Source organism: Syngnathus acus, chromosome 1 (genome assembly GCF_901709675.1).
Source record: "Syngnathus acus chromosome 1, fSynAcu1.2, whole genome shotgun sequence".
NCBI classification, from domain to species: Eukaryota; Metazoa; Chordata; class Actinopteri; order Syngnathiformes; family Syngnathidae; genus Syngnathus; species Syngnathus acus.
Window position 1 is genome coordinate 15,454,713 of NC_051087.1, and position 21,226 is coordinate 15,475,938.

A 21,226-nucleotide genomic window follows, 5' to 3' on the forward strand; every position below is an offset into this window, starting at 1 on the left:
TGGTGAGGTGGGGGAGGAGGACAGGGAGGCAGGCCTTAGTTAAGGTCGTTGGAAGAGGGTCGAGAGAGCAGGTGGTTGTCTTGGATGAGGTAATGATGTCTAGGATAGTGGAGGAGTCGACAAGGGAGAAGGCAGTGAGAGAGGGGAAGGGAGGGAGGTCAGGGAAGGGGGGCAGGAGGGCAGGGTAGGTGGGGGAGGAGGGGTTATTGATGGTGTCGGTCAGAGAACTGTTGATTTGGGCGATTTTGTTGTTAAAGTTGTCAAGGAAGGAGTTACAGAGGGCGGGTGAGGAGGGTGACTTGGTGACCGGTGGCTGGAGCAATTTGTTGACAGTGGAGAACAGTATGCGGGGGTTTCGGTTGGTGTTATTAATGAGAGATGAGAAGTAAGCAGATTTGGCAGCAAGAAGAGCATCACGATAGGAGGAGATGTGTTGTTTAAAGGTTTCAGCATGGACGGTGAGGCGGGTTCTTTTGTAGAGGCGTTCGAGTTGACGGCCAGTTTGTTTCATGGTGCGGAGTTCCGGTGTGTACCAAGGGGCAGAGTTAGTGAATGTAACAGAGGAAGCTTTCCAGGGGGCTAGGGAATCAAGGGAGTCAGAAAGGATGTTGTTGAGCGTGGTGGCAAGGTTGTCAGGGGAGGAAGAAGTGGGGTCGGAAGGAAGAGCAGAGGATAAGAGCTGGCAAAGCGTGATTGGGTTTACAGTCTTGATGTTGCGGTAGGAGATGGTGCGTTCTGTGGATTTATGAGGCGAGGGTAGAGGGGCAGAGAAGAGGATGCAGAGATGATCTGACAGTGGAAAGGTGAGAGGACGGGGGTTGGATGTGAGTGGAAAGGAGGAGCATACTATATCCAGGGTGTGGCCTTTGGTGTGGGTGGGGAAGTTGATGTGCTGGGTGAGATGAAAGCAGTCCAGAAGGGAGATGAAGTCAGACGTCAGTGAAGCAGTTGCCTGGTCGATGTGGATGTTGAAGTCACCGATTAGTAGGAGGCGATAGGAGACTGAGGATACGATGGTGAGAAGTTCAGAGAGTTCAGAGAGAAAAGACGGATGAGACTTGGGGGGGCGCTAGATAAGAACAGCAGTAGTAGAGTTGGGGAGGGAAAAAGCGAGATATTCAAAGGATGAAATAGATGGGAGGTTGAGGTCCAGTTCAATGATGGATAGGGACCGCTTATGAAGGACAGCAATACCACCTCCTCGCCCAGAGAGGCGGGGTTTGGCAATGTAGCTGTAATTAGACGGAGTGGCTTGGTTGAGAGAAAAATAGTCCAGGGGCTGTTGCCATGTTTCACAGAGAAGGAGCAGTTCAGCAGTGTGACGGAGATGGATGAAGGAGCGGGGGTGGGGGAGTGGAGATTGTTGAAGTTGACAGTACGGAAGGTGGGGGTGACGGGGGGGCGAGAGTTAGTCCAGAAAGAGGGGATGGGTGAGCCATCAGGGAAATGTCGTTTAAAAGATAGTCCGGAGCTACGGTGGATGTAGCGGCGACGGCGGAGGATCCCAGCCTTGCTGGCAGCTGAGGCAGCAGCAGCAGGGAGACGGTGATTATTGTTGAAATGATGAAGATCAGCAGCAGTGTAGACAAATGGACGAGAAGTTAGTGGAATGGAAGTCCGGAGTAGCAGAAGTGATAGTTCATGCAGGAGATGCGACGTCACAGCAGCAGGGAATAATCCAGAAAAAATGGAAAAAACGGCTAGTAGCTGGTTAACTAGAAGTTGGTAGGCAGTGAAATGCATGGAAGCAGCAGTGGACCGAGTCATGATGTTGGTGGAGTGGGTGGTGGTGTTGGTCAATCCCGACTGTACCCGTGCAAACGGCACGCCCCAGTGTGTCATGGCGGCACACAGCCGAGCCACGACCGGCGAGCTCGCAGCGAGCGGGTGCTCCCCCCGAGGACGCCGGCCAAGTGGCCAGCAAGTTGGGTTGGAGCCGTTTGCCGAGCCAAGAGCAAGCAGCTACAGGCTCAGAGCCGGGAGGTAGGAGGGTCCGGTTGTGGGTTGGCTAGCTGGCTAGCGTAGCTCGTAGTCAGAAGGAACGGGATCGGAGAGGTGCGAGCAGAGCTCCAGAGATACGCGGTGGGCAGGAGAAAAGGCGAGAAAAATAAAACAAAAAAACGGGCACACTTAAAACGGGAAACACAAAACAGACAGGGGACAAACAAATAGATGACACGGTTCGGGGTAGAAGCGGCAGTCAACAGTCCAGACGCCAGCGTTGCTCTAACCCGGAAGACAAGAAAAGGGGGCGGGGATAATGGTTTCTTTTCACCATGCAACATTTGGATGAGCACTGCGAGCACAACCAAGCACATGATTGAGTTACAGACATATATCGCTCCAATAATTTTTGTGAAGCCAACGATTTATCTCATTCTAGTACTCGGCCATCCTGCATAATTGCATTTCAAAGTTGGAATAGCTGCTCTGCGATACCACCAGACAATTGTCACAGTGCGCTGAAATGATTTTGACACAAGGACATGCAGAGTGGAAACTAGTTTTGTAATAGGTGCCCGGATTCATTGTCAGAGATGGGACGAGACACAAACATAGTGAGACGAGATACGTATCTCACGGGATTTCTGCAAAAAGATCAAATAATGACTAATCTGATAATTTTCCAGTTTTTAAAGTGTGCAGATGAAAAGAAAATGAATGATCTACCGTAATTTAAAGATTAAAGATTAAAGTCCCAATGATCGTCACACACACACCTGGGTGTGGTGAAATTTGTCCTCTGCATTTAACCCATCCCCGTGTGATTTTAATCCATCCCCTGGGGGAGAGGGGAGCAGTGAGCAGCAGCGGTGCCGCGCTCGGGAATCAGTTGGTGATCTAACCCCCCAATTCCAACCCTTAATGCTGAGTGCCAAGCAGGGAGGTAATGGGTCCCATTTTTATAGTCTTTGGTATGACCCGGCCGGGGTTTGAACCCACAACCTTCCAGTCTCAGGGCGGACACTCTACCACTAGGCCACTGAGCTGTTTTCTGGACTATACTACTTTTTGCTCAAGTTTTGAACCCTGTCCGGTGGATTTTTTGTGATTATTGTGATGACTTGATCACTTATACACTTGTGAAAAGGCTGTAGACTGCTGTTGTGCGGCACCGCTTCACTGGGTGGAGGGATATGTGACACGGTCACTGAGGAGAAGAGTGGTGTGTTGATCGCATGTCCATTTGCCAGGCAAATAATGCCGTATAATTGACACAAAGAAGAGACAGAACGAGATCAAGACAGATATTACTGAAGAACGGAAGCTTTTATACACAAACCCTCATTTTGGGGGACAAGAGAAATGCATATGATGCCGCTTTTAAGTTAAAGGCAGTCGATTTGGCTCTTAACAAGCACTGTAGAGGTTTCTGCCAGTCACTCGGGGGCACTGGGCTATTGTTGATGACATCTTGTTGCGTCACCCTTTATTTATTTCCTGGTCACGTGTAGCTCGCTAGTTTAATGTAACTTGGTGCTTTGTGCGTGAATAAAATTAGCATGAACAGACCCTCATCGTGGAAAATGCTAGAAGAAATGCATAAAAGCGACAATGAAAGAGAGTGAGAAAGTGTGTGGCGAAGTATATCTGACGCTATTCCAATTCGACATTGAGGAGGAAGACTTCGATGGTTTCAGTGCACAGGAGGAAGATGAAGACGGCTCTCAGTTACTTTTACTGCTATATTTTTAACCAGCCCTGTTAGTGCTGTGCAACACGGTAGGTTGCTGCTTTGTTACCGCCGCGTCTCAGTGACTTCTACTGGTATGTTTTTTTTTATCCAGCCCTATCAATGCTGTGTTACTTCCGTGTTGCTGCGGTATTACTGCCGCGTCACAGGCAGTGTTTGGAAAGAAATGTTATGGTATGTTATTAAAACTTTAAAAAGGCTTTCTGTGTACCGTCTTTCTTTGTAAATAACTCGCGTGCACATGCGGCTTTTAGTACGGTGCGGCTTATTTATGAAAATAAAACAACATTTGTCCCTTATTTTTGCTCGTGTGGCTTATAATCAGGTGAGGTTTATGGTCCAGAAATTATGGTAGCTCTAAAGGGCAAATGTGAACATAAACAGGGGAGTCACTTTTGTTACAGGCTTGTTTTTTAAAATACTGCTTGCCGTAACACCTGCAGCTGAGAGCTTTTCGGTTACTGAATAGTTTAAGAAAAAATATATTGTTATCAAAGTGCCAAACATAAAACAAATAAAGTAAGCATTAATGGAAATAATTACAATAGTGACCTTATTACTACTTGGCACCATATCATCTATGGCCTCTCGAGTTATACCATTTAATGGCACAATACGTAAGTCCACAATTAGTTTGTGCGTGTTTGTGTGTTAAGACCTCAAAAGTACTGTTTCTGTTGAGCTTCAGTGACAAAAATAACTACGACTATGCGACTGATACGTACCAGCACACGTGATATGCGGCCAACTTTAAGATCAGACTGACCAGCGAGATTGTGTGCTGCGCACGGATCACGTAATGTGTGGCTCCCAAACCATGCAGCCTCTTGTATCGTCGCACCCATGTTGCAATCTTTGTCTGTCACAACAGACTGTATGATTTGGACGACAAAGTTCCAAATAGGTGAAAGTTCTCTTAAGGACATCGGCTATATTCACCACAGGGTGGGTCTCAAAGTGGGCGATTGTACAGTCCAAAATGACAAAAGCCACAAGAAAATAGATCTTATGCTGCGCAAGGACGGTGTATTCTCCTTGTTGCCTCTCATCTTGCCTGCGCTTCATCATACTTAGGCACAGAGGTGTTGTTTGCGCCTCACTTTCTGTTGCGGTATTTAGAGATACAAAATCCACTCCTGTCTCAGGTTTGACAAATCATGTGAATGAATCTGTTTGCATGCACTCCTCTCAGAATGCACAAAGTAGTGTGGAAATTTAGTGAATTTGGCAGCCACAATCCTGGCTGTGCTCGGTTAGTAAATCAGCTGTTTGCGTGTGCAATCAAGTTTGCTACCCTTTTTGCACATGCAAAACCTTTGGAACTCAGACTCTAAATGGCAGCAATTCTATAAAAGTATTTTTGAAGATACTGTTCAATTTAGATATGAGGAAATCAAACATTTAAACACAATCCAACAGATCATGTAAATATACAATACTACAAGTAATTCCAACAATTAGATCTTTAGAAATTTTTTCACTCTCTGTAATTTGATGTTGCAGGGTCCTCTTCCATACAATTATTTTTGAAGACGCTGTTCAATTGAGATGATGAAATGAAACACTACACAACTCAAGTTCACAGTTCAATTAAGACATGATGAAATTAAACACTACACAATTAAACATGTCTGTTTCACAAGGATGTACTATACTATTCAGTAATTCAAACAATTTAATCTTAATGACCCATTATCATTTACTGAGCTGTACCTCTTTGATCCACGTCATTAATTTTTTTTTACTCCCTGTCATATCATTTTGTAGATTCTTCCTAAGGCATTTGATGTGAATGTAATTCCTTCACATTGTGACAGTTTCATAATCATCGATGAGAGAGAGAGAGAGAGAAAGCGAGCGCGAGAGAGAGACAGAGAGAGACAGAGAGAGACACAGAGAGAGAGACACAGAGAGAGAGAGAGAGAGAGAGAGAGAGAGAGAGAGACAGAGAGAGAGAGACAGAGAGAGACAGAGCGAGGGAGATAGAATTATAAATATTTAAAAAATATCCACAATTATGTGGAGAAGCCTTTTTAGGGGGAAGGAGGGTAACACTGGTTATATAAACTTCAATTACTTTTATCCTAATGTAATTTGTGGATAGATGTAATTTTAAATGTGTTACTCTATATAGAGTTTGTGTTCTTATATTGCAAGTGGGTCCCAGAGATGACATTTATAGTATTGTTAGGAGCAAAACATCTAGAAGTGTCAAAGTGTTTTGGTTTTCTGTCCTGCATATTTCCTCATACTAATTCCAGTTATTAGTTGTAGCATTGACATGTACACAAAATGAAGAAATATGAATGTACCCTTACATCACCACTGAATTGGTGGACTGTAGTTACCGTGAGCAACACTTGAACGAACATGTACATGTTTTTACTTGAAGTGTTCTGCTCTAAAGCCAAACCTTTGATAATGTAATTTCTCCCTTTGTGCTCTGCTCACACACAGAGAGAATAGATTAAGAGGGATTGCGTGAGCAATTGAAAAAAGAGAGTCGAACAGCAGTAAATCTGTTTAACATAGATAGCGTGTGCAGACTACAGCGACCAAACCGGGCTTTAAGCCTTCCTTCTGTGTGTGCATGTGTGTGTGTGACTTACATTAGATATTTAATATTAACCTTAAATCTCTTGACCTTCCTGTATTTGTTTCCACTTTCAAGGTAAAAAAAAGTGTTTCAGAAAAAATATCTCTGAAAAAGGTACTCTTTTTTTTAATATTTACTTAAAATTATATTATTGACAATACTGACTATTTAATCTCTAATAAAACTAAAATAACCACAATTTATTGTCTATTAATGTCACTTCCATTCATGCCAGTAAACCATATTTAAACGTGGTAATGATATGAGGTTATGTCACTGGGAACTCCCATTTATCAAGAGGAAACGAGTTGTGGGTGGCTCATAAGACAGATGGTAAAGAGGAGAGAAAGGTCTCAATCCTAAAGTAACATATGGTCCCTGTATATGTTCCTCTCTCTGGACCGGTTTGAAGTATGAACCTTCGATCAAAACCTCACTGTTTGTCTTGTCCCTTTCACTTTCCCTCATAACTGAATAGGCCCTTATTGGCCATATGCCACTCACAAGTTTTCAAATCACTCAACAGCTTAGAGCAGGGGTGGGCAAACTTTTTGAATTGCAGGCCGAATTGGGTTCTAAATTTTGACTGGGGGGCCGAACCAGGAGCAGATGGATGTAGTGTTTGTGTGAAGTAATATAAACGACACATAAAGGTAATTGCATAAAAGGTTTTGGCCTTTAGTAGGTAGTAAAGCACGGATATTCAAAAAAAGCTTTTTGAAAACAAATGCATTTATTAACAGCATTAAAAAAGAAATTTCACCAAAAAACTACTAACAGTGATTTTCATTAAATATGACACTGTTATTATGAATAACAGTTTCCATCACTTCAGCGCCTGCAGGTGAGATTTATGAAATATGTTTATCTTATGAGGCGAAATCACATAAAACGGCAAACATTCTGACCAAATACATCCTCTTTAAGAATCAGTGAAAGTATACATCTAAATAAAGTAATAAAGAAATCAAAACGGTGACGGATATCTGAAAATCAGAGCAGAGCTTTAACTCACAAATATCTGGTGACTGAGGTGAGGAAACAGGAAACACTTAAAGTCGGCCTTAAAAACTTTAAAAGTTAAGATTAGTCAAAAACAGGTGGTGCATCAAAAACTTGCCTCTGTACTTTTGATCCACAGTTTGTCGGTGAAAATTTTTCCTGAGTCTTCAAAGTAGCTGTCAACCTCTCCGCTGGAGCCGCACGTTCATGTGTTGACTGCTAGCGTAGTTAGCATTCCTTTGTAACAGAGTGACGGCTAATATTGTACTCCTTGAATACTGCAACCGTTTCTTGTCATATCAGACAAACCGGGATTGATCGGACTTCAGCGAAAAAATATTTTGTTGTCCATTCTTTTTTAAACACTTGGCACTCAGAGTCCACCTTTCTTTTCCTTGGGCCACTCATTTTAATGGAAGGATTCCAGGGGAAGGTTTGTGGGTGGCTTTAGCATAAAACTGTATCTGAAAGCTCAGCACGCAAATTACGAGAATGATAACGTCACAGCCCACGCTCAAAATTCGGCACTGATAGAAATCGATGGTGGAGTGCGCCGGGTCCATACTATTGCGTACGCACAAGCACTTGTGAGTGTGCACTGAGCTTTCTGACACGGCTTTCGGGAGTAAATGCGGGGGCGGGCGGTTCCCCATCTACTGGGGAAACACAGTCATCCATCCATCCATCCATTTTCTGAACCGCTTTAGTCCCCACGGGGGTCGCGGGCGTGCTGGAGCCTATCCCAGCCGTCATTGGGCAGTAGGCGGGGGACACCCTGAACCAGTTGCCAGCCAATCGCAGGGCACACAGAGACAAACAACCATTTGCACTCACACTCACACCTAGGGACAATTTGGAGTCTTCAATCGGCCTACCAAGCATGTCTTTGGGATGTGGGATGAAACCGGAGTGCCCGGAGAAAACCCACGCGGGCCCGGGGAGAACATGCAGACTCCGCACAGGGAGGGCCGGAGGTGGAATTGAACCCGGACCCTCCTAACTGTGAGGCGGACGTGCTGCCCAGTGCGCCACCGAGCCGCGGAAACACAGTCATTGCAGGGAAAATGACCCAAAAAAACGTTCAATAATACAATTTATTCCGGTTTGGCGGGCCAGATTAAACGGGCCCGTGGGTTGGATGTGGCCCGCGGGCTGTATTTTGCCTATGTCTGGATTAGAGCAACAGTATGCATACACATCCTGCTGCCACCATTAGAAGTTCGTCTATTGGTCATTGAGTTATATTGGTTTTAATTTGAAGAGAAAAAAAAAGAAAAACTTTTCACAAACTACTTCTCACAGTCTGCCTGTCACAAACAAGAGTTTATTGTTGCTCTTTTATTAACCACAATAACCAGATCTCCCAGGATGAAAGTTCCTCTTGTGTGTTTCAGTTGCTCCTTTTTGCAAGAAGGTAAGATATTATTTTGTCTGCCATTTCCAAAACAGAGCTGCAAAATACTGTGCTTCTCTCCATCGTCTCCTTTAATAATGATCATTTTTGTCAAAAACATTTGATGGCATGATTGCTTTCTCCTTGAGCTGAAGCAAACTTAACTTAATCGTTCGGGTCAAATGACACTGTACCGTAATTTTCGGACTATAAGTCGCGGTTTTTTTCATAGTTTGGGTGGGGGGGCGACTTATACTCAGGAGCGACTTATATGTGTTTTTTTTTTTTCAAAAAATTTCAAAAAAAAAAATTCAAAAAAAAAAAATGAAACCGCGATAAACGAACCGCAATGTAGCAAGGGATTACTGTAATTTGAATTTCAAGTGACGACAGCAGCGCGAAACCATCTGCGTCACTCCAATTCATTAAATCCATCAATCGTCCTTTGTCAACAATGCGTGCGCGCCGCTGACGGCTTTTGCACTTAAAAATATTCCACAGGCCCATATAACGATATATAAATTATATATCAAATAACTATTATATAAGCAATAATGTTATCAAACCATCTGTGCACTCTAAATCATTAAATCCATCGATCAAATTCCTCGTCCTTTGTCAACTTCGCCGCGCGTGCGCCCTGACGCCAGCCTCGTCGTTATTCCACAGATTTACTATATAACTATATTGTAGCGTTAACAAAGTTCAAGGAAAGACGTGGGTTTGGTAAACGGCTCTTTATTTAACAAAACAAACTTACAGGCGTGTGGCGGCGTGGACGTCCAGCCACGAAAGGGGACGAGAGCTCCATACGATAGGACCGGGCGTGCGTAGAAGCCATGACCGAGATCCATGCACCGTCCTCGGACAGCCACCCGGCTGAGCGCCGGCCCTCGACTTCCATCCACGGAGCTGAAAGGCAGCTCGGTAGAGTAGGACCGGGCGTGCGTAAAAGCATTGTCCGAGCACCATCCACCGTCCCTGGACAGCCACCCGGCCGAGCGCCGGCGCCCGACTTCAATCCACGAAAGTGAAAGAAAGCTGGACGAGTGACGCGCGACGTCGCGCTGCTGACGTCAGCAGCGCGACGCGACGTCGCGGTCGCGCGTCAGCAGCGCGACGGTTGTTTACATAAAGGACAAAGATCGACTCGTCCAGCTTTCTTTCACTTTCGTGGATTGAAGTCGGGCGCCGGCGCTCGGCCGGGTGGCTGTCCAGGGACGGTGGATGGTGCTCGGACAATGCTTTTACGCACGCCCGGTCCTACTCTACCGAGCTGCCTTTCAGCTCCGTGGATGGAAGTCGAGGGCCGGCGCTCAGCCGGGTGGCTGTCCGAGGACGGTGCATGGATCTCGGTCATGGCTTCTACGCACGCCCGGTCCTATCGTATGGAGCTCTCGTCCCCTTTCGTGGCTGGACGTCCACGCCGCCACACGCCTGTAAGTTTGTTTTGTTAAATAAAGAGCCGTTTACCAAACCCACGTCTTTCCTTGAACTTTGTTAACGCTACAATATATATTATCTATATATAGTAGATCTGTGGAATAACGACGAGGCTGACGTCAGGGCGCACGCGCGGCGATGTTGACAAAGGACGAGGAATTTGATCGATGGATTTAATGATTTAGAGTGCACAGATGGTTTGATAACATTATTGCTTATATAATAGTTATTTGATATATAATTTATATATCGTTATATGGGCCTGTGGAATATTTTTAAGTGCAAGAGCCGTCAGCGGCGCGCACGCATTGTTGACAAAGGACGATTGATGGATTTAATGAATTGGAGTGACGCAGATGGTTTTATTAACGTGTTATTTATGTAATAGTTTTTTGAATAACTCTGAATTTTACGTCAGGGCCGTTCTCAGCTCTTAGTTTGTGTTTATGTCACGTTAGCATAGCTATCGTTTAGCCTGTTGTTGCTCGTTCATGACTGTTCTTGGTGTTGGATTTTGTCGAATAAATTGCCCCCCAAAATGCGACTTATACTCCGGAGCGACTTATATATGTTTTTTTTCACTTTTTTGGGCATTTTATGGCTGGTGCGACTTATACTCCGGTGCGACTTATAGTCCGAAAATTACGGTAGTTATTGGTTGGTCTTTGAGGATGGCTTCTATCTCACAAACTAGTGGTTGTTGTTTTAGAACAGGTGTAGCGGACACTGATTCATCGTCATAATTCAGTTATTGTGTGTTGTTACCCTGTCTTTGTTTACTGCCGATTGGTTTGTTCCATTGTGTATTGCTGAAGTCCCTTTGAGAGGGACGCATAACGGATTGACGGGAGTTTTCTTCCTGGGTTATGTGACTGGCGAACACGGAAGTACAAAAATAAACAACACGTTGCTGCCTAGTTAAAAAGTAGAACTTGCCTTATGTTTTCACTCTGCAATTTCTACAATGCAAAGATCTTTATGACTAGTCTGATCAGTCTCTCCCAGACTCTGCCACGGTGGGAAGGAAAGGAAAGATCAAAGTCCATTTTACTCCTTCTGTTCGAAGACTGTTTTGAATCACGCAATGTGAGCTGATTTGAATGGGAAAGAGAAGCACTTGTGAATGTGAACACCAGACCCTTGAAAATCAAGATTGAAATTAAATTATATTTTAAATTGGTATCATGTTCAAACGTCAACATGAGGCCCGGAAGAGCGAAGTCAGTGTAAAGTGAGGAGGATCTAATTGGAGAATAAAGTGAAGAGGATCTAATTGGAACTGGAAAATTGACCAATCTTTCTCTGACATGTTCCTCACGAATGGACGCAACAGTTACTTGCTATTAAGGATGGCATGAGACACAAATCCCATGAGACAAGATGTCTCACGAGAATGAGTCCACGAGAATGAGGTAAGATTTTTGCAAACTTTCTACTAAAAAATAATTATTATAATATAATTATATTAATATTATAATTATTATAATATAATTATAAATTTCCCAGTTCTCAAAATTTTTACTTTTTATTGAGTAGACAGCTAGAAAATGAATTATCTCATGCTACACTTGATCTGGTGAGACTCCCCCTCCACGCAAGGAAAATGTAATGGCCGTGATGATTAGGGATGGGAATTGATAAGATTTTTACGTTTCCGATTCCATTTTTGATTCCGTTTAACGATTCAAGACCTTATCGGTTCTCTTGTCGATTCTTATTCAGGAAAAAAGAAGAATCATTTTGTTTTATATATTGCAACTTTGTGTAAATATGACATTACAAACCTAAGAGTGAAGAATGCAAAAAATTTTTTTACAATAGAAATCATCACCTACCGAAAATCAGGGGCTTCTACAGTGGCAAACGGGAGCATGCCTTTAACTACAAATTTTGTCACTGCATGATGACATTTCTGTGCTTGGACATTTTGCACTTCCTTGCCTCCGTGAATGGATAAGCTAGAGGTACAGTACTGCTGGCATCTGACCAGTCGGACGGTGTCTCTCGTTGTCATCTAAAATAAAACATGAGACGCGATTTGCATGACAGATTTTACAATTATAGAAATAGAGCTACCACAAAAAAGCAGTGTTACCTGCAGTAAAACTGCACGTCGAGGTCTGGTTAATGCTGCTGCTGGTGCTAGGTTTTTGACAGTCCCTCCGCAGCAGATAAAACACGTGACATTCCGTTAAACTAATGGCATGCTGCATGTACAAATTTTTTTGTGCATTAGAGGTATTTCCTCCCTTTGTTGAAATTTCAACATTGCAAGTATTGCACATTGCTCTATTCTCGTCATATGATGGCGCCGCGGATGGCAGCCACGGTGAGTCGCTCTCTGTTTATTTGTCTTATTTTGTGTGTTTTCTGTGTCCTCTGCTGTCCATCCCGGATCACTTTTACCAGAGAAGCGCTGTTAAACATCGGACAGTCTTCTTCTGGTATTTTCTCTCCTGTTCTCTCCGATTCAGACTGTTTGTCGGAGATTCTAGCCGGAGCGGCGGTGCTGTACAAGCTAGCGCGTCGACGGCGGCGCGGAAAACGAGCCGGAGCACTCGTAAGGCTGAGGCAGAGAGGGTTCCGTTCTGCCCTACCGTCAATTCATCTGGCGAATGTCCGCTCCCTGGCGAACAAGATGGATGAACTGCTGCTCCTCACTTCAAGGAACACGGACTTCAGCAGATCCGCCGCGCTGTGCTTTGTGGAAACGTGGCTCAGCGAACGAACCCCCCACCACGCCGTGGAGCTAGCCGGGTTCAGGCTAACGCAAGCAGATCGCAGCGCGGAGCTCTCCGGAAAATCAAAGGGAGGTGGTCTCTGTTTCTACATTAATGAACGTTGGTGTACTGATGTCACGGTGTTGAAAGAGTTTTGCAGCCCTCTCCTAGAAACACTTTTCATAAACTGCCGGCCGTTCTATTCACCACGGGAGTTCTCCTCGATCGTCATGGCGGCTGTTTTCATCCCACCACACGCACGTGCGAGTGAAGCCACGCAGATGCTGGCTGACCAGGTAACAGACATTGAGAAACTTCTACCAAACTCACTAATCATTGTTCTGGGTGATCTTAACAGGGCGAACCTCGCACACGAACTGCCCAGATACAGACAGCACGTAACGTGTCCCACCAGAGGGGCACAGACTCTGGACCACTGCTACACCGTGATCAAGGATGCATACCACTCTGCGGCTCGTGCAGCTTTAGGACTCTCGGACCACTGTCTAGTTCAGGGGTGGGCAAACTACGGCCCGCGGGCCACATCCGGCCCATGGGACCGTTTAATCCGGCCCGCCAACCCTGAATTAATTGTATTATTAAACTTTTTTTTTTGTCATTTTGCCTGCAATGACTGCGTTTCCCCAGTAGATGGGGAACCGCTCGCCTGCGCATTTACTACCGGAAGCCGTGTCAGAAAGCTCGGTGCACACTCACAAGTGCGTGTACGTACGTACTCAGTAGTACGGACATGGCGCACTCGCTGTCAGGCAACAAAGACAGGGAACCAAGTGCAGCACGATCCTTTAATGGTGAGAGGGAAAACGGGGACGTAGAACGAGCAAGTAGTCAGGGCAGGCGGCGATCTGGAGCGTGGTCGAAGGTCAAGCAAGTAGTCAGGACAGGCGGCGATCTGGAGCGTGGTCGAAGGTCAAGCAAGTAGTCAGGACAGGCGGCGATCTGGAGCGTGGTCGAAGGTCAAGCAAGTAGTCAGGACAGGCGGCGATCTGGAGCGTGGTCGAAGTTCAAGGAAGCAGTTGGCTACAAAGTTTGGTCCGGGGACAAAAAGGCAGCAGTATCACGTGCAGGGTAATCAGACGAACTGACAACCACTGGCAGAACACAGAGAGGTTATAAAGGGAACCTAACGAGCTGTAGCAGGTGCTGGCAATTCCATGAGTCGGGCTAGGCTGGAAGTCAGGTGACGTGGGGACGTGACAGAACCCCCCCCCAAGGGACGGCCCCCGACGTCCCAAAAGCAGAACCCCAAGACGGAGCAGGAGACCGGGCGGGAGGGGGGGAACCCAAGACGTGCGGCAGTCAATAGTCCGAATCAGAACATGTCGACCAAGCCCCGTCATCAGGCGGCACTACCGCCCAGTCCACCTTCCCAGCCGCGGCGTCGGGAGACGCCGACCAGGGGGCCGGCGCGGGAACCGGACGGGTCCCTACCGGACGACTCCGAGCAGGAAGCCGGTCAGACCCTAACACCCCGCCCACCGGAGCAGAACCCGGCTGCGGACGTCGCAACGGCAGCGGAGTAAGGGCCCGGGCCATCCGCTGCGGCCGACGGCGAGACCGGACCCGCGGCCGCTGCCCACGGATTGGAGAAGCGGAGGGCCGAGAGGCAAGGGCGCGGGCTGGAGTCGAGTAGTGGTCCTGGGACAGGGACTCGCGACAGGTAGTGGGGGGCAAGAAAACCGACCCCACACGGATCCCTGCTTGGCGGGTGTCCTTAGGTCTCGTCGGGCAAGAGGCCACCCAGTGACCCTCACCCCCGCAGTACAGGCAAAGCCCCTCTCTGATGCGCTGACTGCGTTTCCTCACAGAGAGAGAGGTGCGTCCGATCTCCATGAGTTCTGACCAGCTGGGCTGGGTGTGAGGAGCAGTAAAGGCGCGCTGACTTACGTGGACAGGGTCCCTGGCGGACGACAGGTCCGGTGAAAAAACCGGTGCGCTCCATGACACCCGAGGTGTCGGGCTGATGTCACGGTGACGGGGGGGCGGAGTCGCTCTCCTCTCCTCGCGTCGCCTCGACTGGATCCGCCGGTCCACCCGTACTGCCAGGTCCATGGCCACTTCAAGGGTCTGTGGGCGCTCGCAGGACACCATCTCGTCCTTGATATAGTCCGCGAGTCCGTGGATGAAGGCACCGACGAGAGCCGGGGTGTTCCAGTCGCTACGACGCGCCACCGTCTGGAACCGGATGGCGTACTGGGCGACGGACCTGCTGCCTTGGCGCAGCGTGAGGAGCTCTGTGGAGGCGTCCTCCGAGGCGGAGCCCATGTCAAACACGCGCAGGATCTCAGCGGCGAAGGCGTCAAACGACGAACAAGCGGGTCCCTGCCGCTCGTATTCTGCCGTTCCCCACAGCCATGCCTCGCCCGTCAGGTGAGTGAGCACGAAACCCACCTTGGCTGGTTCCGTGGCAAATGTGACGGGCTGGAGGTCGAACAAGACGCGGCAGTTCGTCAGAAAGGCCCGGACGTACTTGGGGTCACCGTCGAACCTCGCGAGGTTGCTGAGTCTGGGCTCAGGGACGTCCACGTACTGCCCGGGTGCCGAGGCAGGACGGGGCGTGGACATAACGGTGGGCTGATCGGCGGGGCTGAGCGGCACGGACGTGGACAGAGATGGCACAAACCGATCTGCAGCAGCCAGAGGAGCCAAGTCTCTGTGATCCCTGAGAGCCTCTACCAGGTCCTGGTGGAGCTGATGGTGCTGCTGCAGTTGCTGTTGCTGCTGCTGCTGCTGCAGTTGCTGTTGCTGCTGCTGCAGTTGCTGTTGCTGCAGCTGGAGCTGCTGTTGCTGCTGCTGGACGACCCTAGTTAACGCCGCCATCTCCTCTGTGGTCTTGCCGAGCTCCCACTCCGTGTGGGTCAAGCGGGCCGTGTCTAGGGAATCGTGCGCTGGTTGCATTTCTGGTCAGTTCGTTCTGTCAGGCAACAAAGACAGGGAACCAAGTGCAGCACGATCCTTTAATGGTGAGAGGGAAAACGGGGACGTAGAACGAGCAAGTAGTCAGGGCAGGCGGCGATCTGGAGCGTGGTCGAAGGTCAAGCAAGTAGTCAGGACAGGCGGCGATCTGGAGCGTGGTCGAAGGTCAAGCAAGTAGTCAGGACAGGCGGCGATCTGGAGCGTGGTCGAAGGTCAAGCAAGTAGTCAGGACAGGCGGCGATCTGGAGCGTGGTCGAAGTTCAAGGAAGCAGTTGGCTACAAAGTTTGGTCCGGGGACAAAAAGGCAGCAGTATCACGTGCAGGGTAATCAGACGAACTGACAACCACTGGCAGAACACAGAGAGGTTATATAGGGAACCTAACGAGCTGTAGCAGGTGCTGGCAATTCCATGAGTCGGGCTAGGCTGGAAGTCAGGTGACGTGGGGACGTGACACTCGCGCTCTATTTGTATCAGTCCCGAATTTAGAGCGTGGGCTGTGACGACAGCATTCTTGTAATTCGCTCGCTGAGCTTTCAGATACAGTTTTACGCTAAAGCCACCCACAAACCTTCCCCTGGAATCCTTCCATTAAAATGAGTGGCCCGAAGAAAAGAAGTGAGTGCCGAATGTTAAAAGAGTGGCCAATTTGGCTCGACGTACGCGACGTGACGTTCAGCCACATCAACCCGTCACAGATCGAGGTAAACGGATCTCTCCTAAGAATTGCCACAACAAATCTTACTCCAGACTATGATGCACTAGCAAAAAAGGGAGACCAACAACACTGTTCCCACTGAAAATGAAGGGGAGGCTCTCAAGTTTGTTGTAAAAAAATGCATTTTGAATATGATTTGTACACATAGCAGGGATTGAAACTAGCGACCATTCTCATTTTCAAACAATGCAGGATGCTCAAGGACATTGATGCACCACCTGTTTGCGACTAATCTTAACCTGTAAAGTTCTTCAGGCTTACTTTAAGGAAGTGTTTCCCGTTTCCTCACCTCTGTTACCAGGTGTTTGTGAGTTAAAACTCTGCTCTGATGTTCAGATACCCCTCACCGTGTTGCCGTTTTGATTACTTTATTTGGATGTATGCTTTCACCGATTCTTCAAGATGATATATTTGGTCAGAATGTTTGCTGTTTGATGTGATCTCATAAGATAAACATCTTTCATTAATCTGACCTGCAGGCACTGAAGTGATGGAGACTGTTATTCATAATAACAGTGTCGTATTTTATGAGAATCACTGATAGCAGATTTTTAGTGAATTACTTTTATTTTTTTTAATGCTGTTAATAAATGCATTTGTTTTCAAAAAACTTGTTTGGAATATCCATGCTTTACTACCTACTAAAGGCCAAAATCTTTTATGCAATGACCTTTACAGGTCGCTTATATTACTTCACACAAACACTACATCCATCTGCTCCTGGTTCGGCCCTCCGGTACAAATTTAGAACCCAGTTCGGCCCGCGAGTCAAAAGGTTTGCCCACCCCTGGTCTAGTTCATCTGATCCCGGCCTACAGGCAGAAACTAAAAACTTCTAAGCCTGTGGTGAGGACTGTGAGGAAGTGGACAGTGGAGTCAAGGCAGGACCTCCAAGCCTGCTTTGACTGCACCGATTGGGGAGCTTTCGAAGCTGCAACTTCAGACTTGCATGAACTCACTGACACTGTCACATCATACATCAGTTTTTGTGAGGATCTGTGTGTGCAGACTAAGACCTTCTGCACGTACAACAACGACAAACCTTGGTTTACACCGAACCTCAGGAGGCTGCGCAAGGTCAAGGAGGAGGCCTACAGGAGCGGCGACCGCGACCTGTTCAGGCAGACCAGAAACACACTGAACCGAGAGGTCAGGAAAGCCAGGAGGTGTTACGGGGAGAACCTGAAGAGACACCTCTCTGCCAATCCTGATCCCTCAACAGTGTGGAAAGGTCTGCAGAGCATCACGGGCTACAAGAAACGTCCTGTGGAGAGCCCAAGGCTTGCTAACCAGCTAAACAAGTTCTACTGCAGGTTTGATCGGTCCTCCCACACAACGGGACTTCCTGCAGCACAATCTACATACTCACCTCTCCCCACAACTGCTCTGTCCACACCTCTATCATCGTTGTCACCCACTCTCTCTCTTGCAGAGGCCGCGCCCGCACTCCAGGTCCGCGAGGAGGAAGTGCGCCAGATGTTCCGGAGACAAAAGACCAGGAAGGCACCGGGCCCAGACGGCGTGTCACCTTCCTGCTTGAAAGTCTGCGCTGAGCAGCTGGCGCCCACCTTTGCCCGGATCTTCAACCGTTCTCTGGAGCTGTGTGAGGTGCCCTCGTGCTTCAAGAGCTCCACCATCGTTCCAGTGGCCAAGAAGCCCGCCATCACAGGTTTGAATGACTATAGACCCGTCGCACTGACATCTGTGGTCATGAAATCTTTCGAGAGGTTAGTGCTGAACCACCTGAAGGAGGTCACGGGCCCCCTGCTTGACCCCCTCCAGTTTGCCTACCGGGCAAACAGGTCAGTGGAACACCATCGCTCCTGACATCCTCCAACAGAAGCTCATCCAGCTTGCGGTGCCTGCCTCCACCTGTCAGTGGATCACCAGCTTCCTGACCAACAGGAGACAGCGTGTGAGGCTGGGGGGCATCACATCTGACACCCGGACCACCAATACTGGAGCCCCTCAGGGGTGCGTCCTCTCCCCACTGCTCTTCTCTCTCTACACCAATGATTTCTCCTCAGGTGACTCTCCTGTGAAGCTCCTGAAGTATGCAGACGACACCACTCTCATCGGACTGATCCAGGACGGTGATGAGACTGCGTACAGACAGGAGGTGGAGCGGCTGGTCCACTGGTGCAGCCAAAACCATCTGGAGCTGAACCCGCTCAAGACCGTGGAGATGACAGTGGATTTCAGGCGAGACCCTTCACCACTTTTACCCCTCACTATCCGCAGTAATACTATTCTCTCCACAGACACCTTCAAGTTCCTGGGAACCACAATCTCTCGGGACCTGAAATGGACCGGCCACATCGACTCTGTCCGGAAGAAGGCCCAGCAGAGGCTGTACTTCCTGAGACAGCTCAAGAAGTTCAACCTGCCGCGAGAGCCATCATCCAGTCTGTCCTCTGCACCTCCATCACTGTCTGGTTTGGATCAGCCTCTAAACAAGACAAGCACAGACTGCAACGGACAATCAGGACTGCAGAAAAGATCATTGGAATCAACCTCCCATCTATCCAAGACTTGTACCTGTCCAGGACCAGGAAACGTGCAAGGAACATCTCTACAGACCCTTCTCACCCAGGTTGCAGTCTGTTTGAACTACTCCCCTCCGGACGGCGTTATAGAGCTCGGTACGCCAAAACCAGCAGACACAGAGACAGCTTCTTCCCCCAGGCTGTTGCTCTGATGAACTCACACCACTCATAGAGTCTCAGAGTCATTACAGTGCAATAACATCCTGCTCTTCACACCTTTTTGAATTTGTCTACACTGTTTTTGCCATTATTCACATGTCCTGAGTGTTGTTAGTCACCTAAATGTTGAACAGAGGGTGTGTTTTACCGAAGTCAAATTCCTTGTTTGGCACGCTCAAACATGGCGAATAAAAACTCTTGAATCTTGAATCTTCTTAGCAAAATGTAACCAAACTTTGGCGCGCTTCTGCCTCACCCGTGCCATCATTGTTTACATCGCTACGCATGCTGCGTAGCATGCTGTGTAGCATGTGTAATTCATGCTGACTGGAATCACTAATGGAATTGTTAGCAAAATAGCAAAGGATTCCAAGGCATTGGTAACGTGGGAACTGGTTCTCAACAAGAACTGGTTCTCAAAACGGAATTCCTTGATCAACATCATTATCAGATATGTAGTATACATTACACCTTTGGACCCTTCATATACCTATTACATATGATGTTACACATCCAGCATTACAGAAGTTGAATAGTTAACACGATTAATGACAGTGTGGAGCTGCTGCCTTAGAGCGAGAGGCAGTACATCCTGTATAGCAGTGATCCCCAACCTTTTTTGCGCCACGGACCGGTTACGTGTCAGAAATATTTTCGCGGACCGGCCTTTATATGAATAAATAATAGATTTATATAACTAAATAATACATTTATATAAATAAATAATACATTTATAATAAATATATGAATACGATGAAATAAAATGATACGACTGGCATAAAAACAAGTATAAACGACATTAAAATAAAACTCACCATTACATTGAATTAGTGGGAGCACTGAGCTTGTGTCTCAGAAACGAGCCGGTCCCATCTAGGCGTAATCGGAGACAATGACACCCGAAGTGGTTAAGGTTTGTCTTTTAATGCAGGATGCTTGGTCTCCATGTGCCGAAGCAGTTTTGAGGGCTTCATTGCCTCGTTAGCTAGCCTGTCGCCACATATTATGCAGAGTGGGCTTGGCGCGTCATAGTCTTTTAAATGCAGCTTTCCTTTTCTTAGAAGTCGTACCCTCTTCTTCTTCCGTCTCCTCATTGGGCTTTTTTCCCTTTCCGAAGAAGCTTTCCAAACATCTCTGTTTCTTGCTCATTTTTGCTTGCTTCGCGGGCTCAACTGAGGTGACATGTCACGTGACCGAGACGAGCGTCTTGACCTGAACCGACGGATGTAATTGGGAGAGAATCGCCAATTTTTTTATATTTTTCAAAATAAATACTTACTCATTTTTGCTAGCTTTGCGGGCTCGACTGGGGAAACATGTCACGTGACCGGGACGAGCGTCTTGACCTGGATTAATTGATCGTCGATTAAAACAATTTTTTTTTTTTTTCTGTGTGGCTTGGCGGCCCGGTACAAAGTGACCCACGGACCGGTACCGGTCCGCGGCCCGGTGGTTGGGGACCACTGCTGTATAGGTCACCGGCAGTGTTCCCTCTAATTTTTCAAGTGTCTGTGCAAACACACAAGCTAAGTTCCCTGCGCACACTGTGGACCACTGTGTGCAACACCAAAATAAATAAATAAATAAATAAATAAATAAAATATTGTCAATGAAAACTTTAAGTTGCTCTTGGTCAGATTTTGTTTTGTGTGACACGTCATTCCTTTTCTGTCGGTCTTTTGCGCTCTCCCGCAATAATGTACCGATTCCCTGTCCCATCTTCAGTCTTTGTTGAATTCCAACAGGTTTCAAATGACATTTCTGATGAATGGGATGCTTGAGGTAGTCTTACTTCCATTCCTTCCATATTTTTCCCTCCGTAAACTTGCCCGCCACTTTGGCTTTACTGCATGTTTTGCAGGAGACCTTTCTCATTCGAAAAATAGAAAATCTCAGAGTTTCACCGTTTCCTCTTGTACTTGCAAACACTCCGACAGCCATTCAATCTTAAAAGAACTGCGGCATCTCTTGTTTATTTTGACTTGGCAAATGGATTTGTCGTTGCGCAGTTTAGAGGGA

General features: G+C 47.3%; 1 protein-coding gene across 4 annotated transcripts in view; it reads right to left on the minus strand.

Annotated features, from left to right (window-relative positions):
• The window catches only part of glra3 (glycine receptor, alpha 3), a 133,279-nt gene that overhangs the window by 43,864 nt on the left and 68,189 nt on the right, over window positions 1-21,226 (minus strand). The window lies entirely within an intron of this gene.